General features: G+C 40.8%; 1 protein-coding gene across 2 annotated transcripts in view; it reads left to right on the forward strand.

The window, feature by feature from the left end:
• Positions 1–3,631: 3,631 nt before the first annotated feature.
• MAP3K13 (mitogen-activated protein kinase kinase kinase 13) overlaps positions 3,632–12,630 on the forward strand; it is a 140,592-nt gene continuing 131,593 nt past the window's right edge. The window contains exons 1-2 of one of the 2 annotated variants that reach the window (XM_060172099.1): positions 3,632–4,264; positions 5,868–5,994. The gene's annotated coding sequence lies outside the window, so the exon portion shown is untranslated. Of the gene's footprint in view, positions 5,995–12,630 lie in introns of both variants that reach the window. The other variant, XM_007529804.3, reaches the window with a different exon arrangement.

Below are 12,630 nucleotides of genomic sequence, written 5' to 3' on the forward strand. Positions count from 1 at the left end.
ATTCTCATTGGGTGTAACTAATTATTTAGTCTAAAGAAAAGAGGCATTTTTAAAGTGCTATGAAATGAAAGGGTTATACTGGTCACTTACATGATGAACATCATCATAATCCCTCATGTGGGCCTTCCCAGGACCTTGCCCTCACCATAAAGCAGCCACAGTAGGGATAAATAACTTCAGTTTCCGAAGGGAGGTTGGGGTATCCTGCCCTGACTGGTCCTGAAAGAGTGCAGCCTGCAGTGTTCCCAGCTGTGACCATGAGCTGCGAGCTCAGACCAATAGGGACTCAGAGGTTCCACAGGCTCTGCTGCTAAATACTAATATATATATATATATGCCTAGGTCAGGTGGATGGCTGTAAATTGTTAATTGTATCTACAGATTTTTTTTTCAAGAACGGGAGCTACTCACTGCCCTAATCCAACTTTCTAGCCCTTTTCTCTACTCTGACACCATTTTCTCAGACAATATTTATATCCGACTTCAGGCTAGCTATCAAACTCAAGCAAAACTATCATAACTGTTTGCCCCCAGGAACATGCTTGAGATGGACTTTCAAGCTTTCTTCTATCCTAAAATCCCTCATCTCATCTGCTCTATCTACTTTTGGGTTCCTGTTCATTAACCATTTTGTCTGACCTTCCAGATAGCAAATTGCAGATGCTACCGTAACTCCATCCTCACTTCTCTGGGCTGATGACCTCACCAGTGTGTCCTGAAACCTCGCCTCTTAGAGCTCTGACCCACTGGGGAAAGATAGAAACAGGCTAGAGATATGGATCAACCTGCCAACACCCATGTCCAGCGGAGAAGCAATTGCAGAAGCCAGAAGTCCTGCCTTCTGTACCCCAAAAGCAACCTCGATGCATACTCCCAGTGCGGGAGAAGTGATAGAGGAAGATAAGAGGGCTCTGAACTCCAGCTTCTTCAGCACCAAGAGAGAGAAGAGGGAAAGGAGAGGGACATATGGAGGTAGTAATGTTGTCATGAGTGGTTTGGAGGGGAAGAGAGTATTGGATCAGGAAGAAAAATGGGGAAATGATGTATAAATATAGACAGATAGTTGCAGAGATGATGTCTGGCCCATGTGGTGGCTTGCAGTGGAGAAGACTGAAGATTCAGAACCCTGGTGGTGGTAATGAAGTGAATTTATACTCCTATTGACATGTAATTTTGTAAGTCAATATTAAATCACTAATAAAATTTTAAAAATAAAAAATAAAGTTAAAGGGTTACTTTTTTTTTTTTTTAATATTTTATTTTATTTATTTATTCCCTTTTGTTGCCCTTGTTGTTTTATTGTTGTAGTTATTATTGTTGTTGTCGTCGTTGTTGGATAGGACAGAGAGAAATGGAGAGAGGAGGGGAAGACAGAGAGGGGGAGAGAAAGATAGACACCTGCAGACCTGCTTCACCGCCTGTGAAGCGACTCCCCTTGCAGGTGGGGAGCCGGGGCTCGAACCGGGATCCTTATGCCCGTCCTTGTGCTTTGCGCCACCTGCGCTTAACCCGCTGCGCTACAGCCCGACTCCCAAAGGGTTACTTTTAACATTTAAACAACCATATAAAATTTACTGTAAACTTTTTTTGTGAGTTTAAACTATTGTCTCTTAAGATTCCAGGTCAGAGTTTTAAAAGGTATACTTTAATGCAGTTTGCTAGAGAATCTGTCCTTACTTAGCCATAGTGACTCCACTGGTGTTACGAAGAGATTACAGGATGTGTTTTCTGGCTAAGAAAATTAAAGAATGGTGGTCCAGGAGGTGGCGCAGTAGATAAAGCATTAGACTGTCATGTGAGGTCCTGAGTTCAGTTCCTGGCAGCACATGTACCAGACTGGTTCTTTCTCTCACTCCTCCTATCTTTTTCATGAATAAATAAATAAAACCTTTAAAAACGAAAATTAAAGAATTTAAGTACATGAGAGACAGAATACAGCTGAATGAAAAAAAGCTAGTTTGTAATAAGTGAGTTGTTGAGAAAATTCTAGCAATAAAGTACAAATTACTTATTACAAAGATTTGAAAATTTTGAATATGTATACTGATTAAGTTCTAATATTGGGCTTAAATTGTTTAAGCATGTTAAATTATAATACTTAGGAGACTAATCATTTTATCCTGTCAGTATCTTAAATATTGATCTGAAGGTAATATACTGACGCACCTATTTGTTAATAAAATTAATTAAAATTAAAATTAAAATTGGGGGCCAGGTGATGGTGCACCTGGTTAAGCGCTCACATTACAGTGTCCAAGGTTCTAGGTTCAAACCCCTGGTCTCCACCTGCAGGAGGGAAGCTTCACAAATGGTGAAGCAGGGCTGTAGGTATTTCTCTCTCTCTTCCTTTCTCCCTCCCAACCCCCTCAATTTCTGTTCATCTTCATCCAATAATAAAGAAATTCTAAAATTGTATAAAGCATAGTCCAATCAAATTACGTTTAAGTCAATTCTAGCCATTGGGTTATCAAATATAAGTAAGCTCTTAATTTGGTTCAAGTTATTATTTATCCAGACCTTGGTATCATTGAGATTTGTATTTCTTGTTGGTCACAAGTGAATGACTGCTGCTTGTGCTGCTATGACAATCTCCTGAGGCGCCAATCTTCCACCGTTCACCTGTTGAGATCTTTCTTAACATATAGGACCCCTATACCCACTCCAATTCCAGAAGAGATCGGGTGTGTTCAGGGTGATATGGCCACAGACAGCAGGTGACTTCAAATAGGAGTCAAGTTCCCGTATAAGATTTCATCTTTATCTGCAGAAGCCCACTTGGCGGTCGCTGAGTACCAACTTAACTGTTGAACACTCTTTAAATGCTTTCATAGTGCAACAATATATATCAAACGAAAATCCTGTGTAGTTGAATGAGCTAGGAACGCAGGGACGCCTTCAAAGTTTAAAAAGAACCGAGAAAAGTGACAGCATAAGAGAAAACCTTAAAAAGGATAAAGTGGGGGGGGGGGTGCTGGCGGTAGCACACCCGGTTAAGAACATATGCCACCATGCACAAGGACCCGGGGACTGAGCCCCAAGCTCTCCACCTGCAGAGGGTCCGCGCCATGGTTGGTGAAGCAGGTCTGGCAAGTGTCTCTCTTCTCCATCCCCCATCTCAATTTCTCCCTGTCCTATCAAGGTACTAGAAAGAGAAAAAAAATGGTCTGGGAGGTGGCGCAGTGATAAAGCTCTGGACTCACAAGCATGAGGTCCCGAGTTCGATTCCTGGCAGCACATGTGCCAAAGTGATGTCTGGCTCTTTCTCTTCCTATCTTTCTCATAAATAAATAAGATCTTTTAATAAAAAAAGGAAAGAGAAAAAAAAGAAAGGAAAAACTATAAAGAGGAAATAAGCGCACTTCTCTGGGTTGGATAACACAATCGGAGCCCATAAAGGAACGCACGAGACTCGGTAAAGGAGATCAGAAGAGTAAGCCGGCTCCGGGAAACCGGAAACACACCGGAAGTGACGTCGATACACCAAACTACTGGTAGGTCAGGAGCTGGACCGTAGTCTGACAGGATGTGACGCAAAGGATGTTCCGCCAAGGAGGCGGGACCTGGCTGTGGGCGGGGGCGTCTGCATGAAAAGGGGCGGAGCTTTCATGGTCCTGGAATCCTGCATCCGGACAGGTAACCTGCAGGCCGAGCCTGGACCCGCACTAGGGCGCATGATGGGGTTGGGCGGTTGTCAGGTTCCCGCCTCCACGCCAGGACGGGGTGAGGGTGGATCTCGCACTAGATGGAGGCTGAGGAAAGGCTTCTTGTCGTGGCACCACCTGGAGAGACAGGGCTGAGAGCAACTTTGGCTGCAGGGCTCCAACGGGCTGAGTCTTCTAGGAAGAGGCCAGGACTTGGGAGTCTTGGGCTTCAGAGTATCTGTCGGCGCCAGGTGGTTGCACTGAGGTGGTCCAGCCTGGAGGTGATTGCCCACTGTTCTGCTGGGGAAGGGTCTTGGGGACTGCCTTCGTTTTATCTTTTCACCTCTTAATCCGAGACCGTGCTGCTCTACTACGAGGCATTCTTTAAATGCTGTTGAATGAATGAATGAATGAATGAATGAATGAATGAATGAACGAACAGAAGAACCTGTCTCTAATTCTGCAGAGGGAACTTCTCCCGAACTTCAGTAAACCTACCATTGAATGTAGAAGTGATGGCCAACCCGTGGTTCATGAGGATGCCTGTGCAGAAGAGACTGAGGACATTGTTACATGGTCACTGACATTGAGAGGAGGCCTTAATATTGTTCTTTCTGCTGTGGGTGAGAGGATAAGGCGATTGGTTTTGGCTTTTGTTTTTTAGGCTACTGTGTTGGGAAGAACTTCTGGAGGAATGATGAGAGGTGGGAGTTGGGCATCTAATGATGCCCATCAGCTGCGGTTGTAGTGAGGGACTTCTAAGTGCTGAGTGATTTTTGAACCCACAACTTGACTTCTTAAATTTCTTCTTATATTGGGGAGACTTTTTAACATTTGAGATGTAAGTGAGAAATAGCTCATGGACAAAATTGAAAATAGCTGTTTATGGAAATACAATCAGAGCACTCAGCGGTTGTGTGTATGCATGAGGTTAACTCCTTGCAGACAAGTGGAAGAGGTGTCCAGAAAAATTAATCCCTTAAGATGGAATTGTATCATTCGTCAAGAAATTGTTTAGGTGTTTCCAATAAGAAATAAACTGGACACACACCCAAAGAAACAAGTCTGTAACCAGATTGTTTTTGGTTGTCACATAGAAAAAAGTGCAGGTGACACAGGCTGTGGAGTGGGAGCTGAGCTTGATAGAGTCCCATCATCCGTGAGGCGATTGTGTGTCTGAGCTTCCTGACTAAAGAAAGACGTGTTCTCGTGTTCCTAAGAGGATCTAGATACAATTGGATTGAATTGGATTTATACCTTTATTTCTTTAATGAAGAGGAAACAAACCTGTAAACAAAAATGTATGTTATAAAGAATAAATTGTAAATAATAAAAAGTAGACATGTAACTAGTGACTGCTAGTTTAAATTTTAAAAGTTTGCCTGCCTTTCAGACGTGTTTCGCCAGTTTCTGAGAAGTATTGGCATCCACATCATACCTACCATATGAATGCATACATGACACACAGTGATGCTTTGAGATTTCTCTAGCTTTATGTTAATGTTAATATCTCAGCTAAGAGTAAGTCTAGTTTTGCTACTTTAATCTACTTTTTAATGTCATGTTCATTACTTTTAAAATTTTTTTAAATTTATAAAATGGAAATATTGACAATACTTTAGGATAAAAGGGGTACATTTCCACACAATGTCCACCCCCAGAGCTTCATATTCAATCCTCTCTCTTGATAGTTGCCCTATTCTTTATCCCTCTGCAAGTATGGACCCAGAATCATTATGGGGTGCAGAAGGTGGAAGGTCTGGCTTCTGTAGTTGCTTCCCCAGTGAACAGGTCGATCCATACTCCCAGCCTGTCTCTCTCTTTCCCTAGTGGGGCAGGGATCTGGGAAGGCAGGCCTCCAAGACACAAGGTAGGGTCCTCTGCCCAAGCAAATCGGGTTGGCATCATGGTATCATCTGGAACCTGGTGGCTGAAAAAGAGTTAAGATAATGCAGAACAAATTGTTGACTAATCATGAACCTAAAGGCAAGAATATTGCAGATGAAGATTTGGGGTCTCCATTTTGGAAGAAGCTAGTAGGTCTATTTTAGGTATATTCCAGAGGGCCTGTGGCTTTACTGGTTTTTGCCTTTGCCTGACATCTAATATTACTTTTCCACATCTAAATCTGTTCTCATGATCATAGTTACTACAAATATTCATAACAAAATTGGTATTTAAATGGTAACTTTGTTGTATGTCCACTGACATTCTTGAGGTTTTCAGTTTTGCAGGACACTGGTAGCCATGGACTCTAAAATGGACATCATTTAAAGAAATCCACAGACTGTTAATGGACAAAAACATGAATCAATTTGTATTGTGGCATTCAAATCCTAGAATTTTGGAAAAGGTAAGTTATTGGTTGTGTTCTATATTCAGTGAAAGATAGGTAAACCCTGAATTGATCTAGGGAATTGTAGGATTTTGAATATAGTTTTTTTTAAAAAAAATAATAGAGATTATGAATAACTGAAATATATAGGCTGAATCTCTAAAATTTGTTTTAAACCTGGACTTTTTAAAAGAAAGCTTTGTCTTGCATGTGTGAGGCAACTACTACTATTCCCTGTCAAACTCATCAGAAATGAAAGAGACTGCTGCTTTCCTTTTTTTGGGTGGGTGATCTCCTTTTAACATTTTAGACCTACTCGAATAGATCAACCTTTGAAGTCCCAGCAGTAAAGGGGTGTCAGTAGTCATTTAAACCATCTCTTAACAGGCCTAGCTCTGTAATAGTCTATACCCCAAATCTTTTGGTAAAAAAAAAAAAAAATATATATATATATATATATATATTTGTTTTTAAAAGTATTATTTTAAATGAGAGAGAGAAGTACAAAGAGAAAGATGCAGAGAAAAAGACCAGAGTACTACTCAGCTCTGACTCATGGAGGTGCTGGGGATAGAACCTGTATTATTACTGTTTTTAAATACTTTTTTTTTTTTTTGTCTGATAGACACAGAGAGAGATTGAGAGGGAAGGGGAGGGAGACAGACACCTTCAGCACTGCTTCACTGCTTGTGAAACTTCCTTCCTGCAGGTAGAGACTGGGAGCTTGAACCCTGGTCCTTATGCATGATAACATGTGTGCTCTACTAGGTGCACCACCACCCAGTGCCCTAGCCAGTTTTATTTAATCCTTACTTTTAAGCAGGAGACCCAAAGTGTCTTTTTAAACATCTTTATCTTGCTTGATTTCTGCTATTTCTTTTTCTTCCTTTTCTTTTAGTGAGGATTCATTATTTAGGCTTTTACTTTCTCTTTCTCATGGTATAGTCTCTCTCTCTCTCTTTCTCAGTGTTTACTTTTCCTAACTTACCAGTTTTTTAATTTAAAACTTTAACTTCTAACTTTGAGATAATATTTGGCATCTTTTTTTAAACAGAGAGGATGAAACTATAGCACTATTCCTCCATTCGTGGAACTTCCCCGCTCCCAGGGTGTCATGGTGCTTTAGTATAATGCTAAAGGTCGAACCTGGGGCCTTATGCATGATGAGGCATGCATACTACCAGATGGTCTACCTCCTCACCCCTAATAGTTGGCATCTTTTAACCACTGCCCTTAAGCGTGCAGTTTTTTTCTGGTTTCTTTTGTAGATACATTGGCTTCTTGATTAGAATGCATTCAATTCAAAAAAGCAGACAGTACTTCTGGGAATTTGACTTTCTGATATATTTACACTTGTACACAATACTTTGTATGTAGGTCCTGGGAGACATCATAGTGAGTATGCAAAATACTTTCATGCTCGAGGCTCTGGAGTCCTATCACCACCATAAGCCAGAGCTGAACAGGACTCAAGTTAAAAACAAATAGACAAAGGAATTTGTGTGCAAAAATATTTATTACCATATTATTTGAATGTTTTTTAAAACCTAGAAAAAAATCTAAATAATCCCCAAGAAAAGTCTGGTTAAATAAATGCCTTTATCCGATGCAGTACTTTGTAACTCTTAAAGTAGATCCGTGTCTGAGGATATAAAAAAAGTATCCACAATACATTGTTAATTAAGACCAATCTAAAGTGATTTTTTTATTTGTGTTCTTAAAAATATACATTTATGGGGGTCGGGCGGTAGCACAGCAGGTTAAGTGCACGTGGCGCGAAGTGCAAGAACTGGCTTAAGGATACCGGTTCAAGCCCCGGCTCTCCATCTGCAGGGGAGTCGATTCACAGGCGGTGAAGCAGGTCTGCAAGTGTCTTTCTCTCCCCCTATCTTCCCCTCCTCTCTCCATTTCTCTCTGTCCTGTCCAACAATGACAACATCAACAACAATAATAACTACAACAATAATTTTTTTAAAAAGGCAAAAAAATGGAAAATAAAAATATATATATACATTTATATACTTAGATGCAAAATAGCTTCAAGTCTTATTTAAAGAGTTACTGGTAGGCCCTGGGTTGTGGAAATTCACATTTTTCCTGTATCCTTTTTGTGATGAATTGGGTTTCTTTCTATGAATGTGTTTTCATTTTCATAATTCTAAAAAACAAGTAGCAAGGCTTTAAGCTAATTTTATAATTTTAGGGGTGTGCAATTATTCCTTATGACTTTGGAATAGGGTTGTATAAGTGAGGTTGCCTCCCCCTTGCAGAACTGCATGGGAAGGTTTAGTGATATTATAGTAGATTTTAAACCTAGATGTTAGAGTGTTAGTTTAAATAAATATATGTATAAATAAACTAAGTGCTTAGTGCTATCTAGTTCAATATCCATGTAGTTTATAGCATGTTCCTGACTTCACTGGGTAATATGGTTATTGTTACCTTTGTGTGCCAACTAGATTTGCAATTCAATGTTTTGATCCATCTTTTCAGTATTGCTGAATAATATGAACTTTTTTTTTGAATTAGTACTTAGAGATGCTAAACAAAATTTTAGTTCACTTTGTTCTTCACATTTAAACTGGCTTAAGGGAGTCAAAGAAAGGCTTCTTCTTCCTGCTAGTGAGACTCACTAAACCAGAAAGATCATATAGATATGGGCGATTTCATGCTATATTGAAAATGTAACTTGGACTTGGCAGATTTGGTATTCATTTTTCCCTTTTTTTGCCCTTGTTGTCTTTTTGTTGTTGTTATAGTTATTATTATTATTTTGTTGTTGTTGTTGTAGTTATTGTTGCTGTTAATTGATGTCGTCGTTGTTAGATCGGACAGAGAGAAATCGAGAGAGGAGGGGAAGACAGAGAGGGAGAGAGAAAGATAGACACCTGCAGACCTGCTTCACTGCTTGTGAAACAACTCCCTTGCAGGTGAGTAGTGGGGGGCTTGAACCCGGATCCTTACGGTGGTCTTTGAACTTCGCACCTCATGTGCTTAACCCACTGCGCTACCACCTGCTCCCTCCTGGTGCTTTCTATACTGGAGTGGTGATCTACCTTTTTTCTCATGTGAAACTATCTCATATGGAACAAATAAAATAGCTCTTAATGCATAAAATTATTTTATTGGTAAAGAATTTTTTTTTTGAAATGTGCTTGAGAATGCTTATAAAGATAACATACCTAGGGGCCATGTGGTAACGCATCTGGTTAAGCACTCCCATTACAGTGCACAAGGACCCAGATTCAAGCCACTGTTTCCCACCTGCAGAGCGAAAGCTTCACAGGGCTGCAGGTGTCTCTCTCCCTCTATATCTTCCCACCCCTCTCAGTTTCTCTGTCTCTATCCAATAATAAATAAAAAATATTTTTAAAAATTAAAAAAGATACATACCTACACGATATCATTAATTTTGTGTGTATTATGCTGGGGCCTGAACCCAGGACCTCATGCATAGAAAGCATGTACTTTCTCACTAAGGTATATTCCTCTCCATGACTGTGCTAAAATTAAACTGAGGGCCACTAATCTAGGTGCTGAGTAATGATTAACGGAGTCGGGGGAGTGGTGTGTCATGTGTTATATGCTCTACTTTGGCAGAGCGTTTTGTACATTATCATTTCTGTTAAATGATGTCTTGCTGGTTGAGGTCCTTGAGAATAGCCACTCATAGCAACGAAGGGGAAATCACTGGGGAAATGCTTACAGTGGAGATTTTTATTAATAAGGATAACAGTGGATTGGATCCAAGGGTAGATTGTACGTTCCTGAGTCAAGGTACTAGAGTATGGTAAAGGTCACCTGCAGAAAGAACAGCAACATGAAAGTAAAGTCACATGTAGAGAACCTAGAATTAGAGATGATGCATGTGTATGTGTACATTCAGATATATTATGCATGTATATATACATTTATCTCATTTATAAATATCTGGAAAACTAAAAATTGTAGATAGCTACTGTTGTTGAGGTGGTCTGGTGTCGGGCTGCACCGCGGAGAAGAGAGCGGACGTCCAGAGCAAAGGGGTACACAGATCTTTATTATAGGATGGGGGGGGAGGTTTGGTTCAGACCACGTGGAGCCAGCCAGCAATGGCCGACCACGGGGGGAGAGCAGGGAGCGAGACCTCAGAGAGGGAGAGCCGAGAGCCCAGAGAGAGGGGAAAGTGGGTTGACATCAATTTTCACATACGAACGAGCAAGCCATGGAAGTAAGTTAACAGTATACACACTGTCAGAAAAAAGGTTGAAGGATTCTGGTACAGCTTTTAGTGCAAGAAAAACAGCATAAAGTTCTTTGTACTGAGGGGAATTATCAGGAAACTCAGTAAAGAGAGGTTTAGGAGATTGTTTGTCTGGGTAATATATAAGGGCAGCAGCTCCCCTTTTTCCGACCTAATGTTACCTTCCCTTCTAACCTTACTCTTGCTTCTTTACAAAGTTTTCTAGGAAATTTAAATTGGCTTAGGCAGTATCTCTATCTGCCCACAAGCTGCCTCCAACCACTGTTTGACCTGTTGAAAGGAAACAAACAGCCCTCTTCAAAACGTAAGTTAACTCCCGAGGCCTCCTTGGCACTGGAAAGGGTTAACCAGGCCCTCCAGGACATGCACCTTGTTCGATTCTCCCCCTCCTCTCCAGTAAACCTTCTAATCTTCAACTCCACCCCCACAGTAGTAGGGGCACTGTGGCAAGACCATGGGGTTCTCGAATGGCTTCACACGCCAGTAGGAGGAGCTCCAAGACTCCTCACTGAGATAGATGCGTTAGCATTCATGGTTCGCCAAGGGAGAAATAGGTCTGTGCAGGTCTTAGGGAAAGAACCGGATTTAATCATTCTGCCCTTTTCTCTCACAGATACAGAGTGGCTTATACGCCATCATTCCCGCTTTGCCATAAGCTTCGTGGGGTTTCCAGGACAAATAGATAACCATTTTCCTTCTAATAAATTGATAGCTTCTTTACCTCTTCTGCCTCTACTAGCACCTAAACTTTTCTCTCGGGATCCCATTCCCTCTGCTCCTACAATCTTTACTGATGGCGGAAAAAGGGGAGCTGCTGCCCTTATATATTACCCAGACAAACAATCTCCTAAACCTCTCTTTACTGAGCTTCCTGATAATTCCCCTCAGTACAAAGAACTTTATGCTGTTTTTCTTGCACTAAAAGCTGTACCAGAATCCTTCAACCTTTTTTCTGACAGTGTGTATACTGTTAACTTACTTCCATGGCTTGCTCGTTCGTATGTGAAAATTGATGACAACCCACTTTCCCCTCTCTCTGGGCTCTCGGCTCTCCCTCTCTGAGGTCTCGCTCCCTGCTCTCCCCCCGTGGTCGGCCATTGCTGGCTGGCTCCACGTGGTCTGAACCAAACCTCCCCCCCATCCTATAATAAAGATCTGTGTACCCCTTTGCTCTGGACGTCCGCTCTCTTCTCCGCGGTGCAGCCCGACACCAGACCACCTCAACAACAAGCCATTTAATACAAGAGGGAAGGAAATAATATATATATATGTATATATATATATATTAATGTGAGAGAGACTGAGGCAGAAACTTATGGTCATGCTGAGGACTGAACCTGGGAGGGACCTCAGAGTCTTAGGCATAAGAGGTTTTTGCATAATCTTCATGCTGTCTCCACAGCCTGAAAATAGGTATTTGAAGATCTCAGAGCTAGACTTCTTATGGGCTAATTCATAATTGTGAGAAAAACTTGAAGGATGTTGGAAATGTTAACATCATTGCTGTGGTCCCAGTGATAGGAAGCTAGACAAGGCTTGAAAGTGAGAAAATGAGAGTCTAGTAATATATAACCATACAGTTAAGGATATCTTTTAAAATCCTGTTTTGTGTTATTATTTTGGGCAAGGGAAGAAGTGAAGAAGACTAAAAACTTCATTGTTATTGGGGTTGGGCAGTGGTGCACCCAGTTGAACACACGTTACTATGCACAAGGATCGGAGTTCAAGCCCCTGGACACCTTTGGTTATGAGGGAACTTTATAGGTGGTGAAGCTGTGCTGTAGGTGTCTAACTCCCTCTCTATCCACCCCCCACACCTTCTCAACTTCTCTCTGTCCTATCAAATTAAAATTTAAGAAATTGGGTGGGGGTATAGCATAATGGTTATGCACAGAGACTTTCATGCCTGAGGCTCTCAAGTCCCAGGTTCAACCCCCCACACTGCCATAAGCCAGAGCTGAGCAGTGCTCTGATAAAAAAAAAAAAATTATTTTAAAAATGCATTGGTATTCAGTTTGAATTGAGCTTAGTCCACAATCATTTCCTAGCATTAAATAAGTTAGACCCATTACCTACAAAATATTTATAAACAAAAATTAATTTCATTATTAGATGTACTTTGAAGAAAAAAGGGATTATTTTTAATCAAGTTTGTGATTATATTAAAAAGACAGCTGTGAAAACCTAAATTGAGGGAACTGGGACTATTTTGTTCAGAAAATAAAAAGACTATGGAAGAACTGGAGACATTACATATGAAATATACTTGCTTTTGATTATTGAAGCCAAAACTAGTTCTAAATGAGAAAAGTCATACAAGTAAACAGCAGTGGAGCCGATTGTATCAAGGGCAGTTAGTTCTGGATCATTACTATTACTAAAGCTGATTTTGAAAATCAGAAATACTGTAT

The sequence above is a fragment of the Erinaceus europaeus genome, chromosome 14 (assembly GCF_950295315.1).
Source record: "Erinaceus europaeus chromosome 14, mEriEur2.1, whole genome shotgun sequence".
Lineage (NCBI taxonomy): Eukaryota > Metazoa > Chordata > Mammalia > Eulipotyphla > Erinaceidae > Erinaceus > Erinaceus europaeus.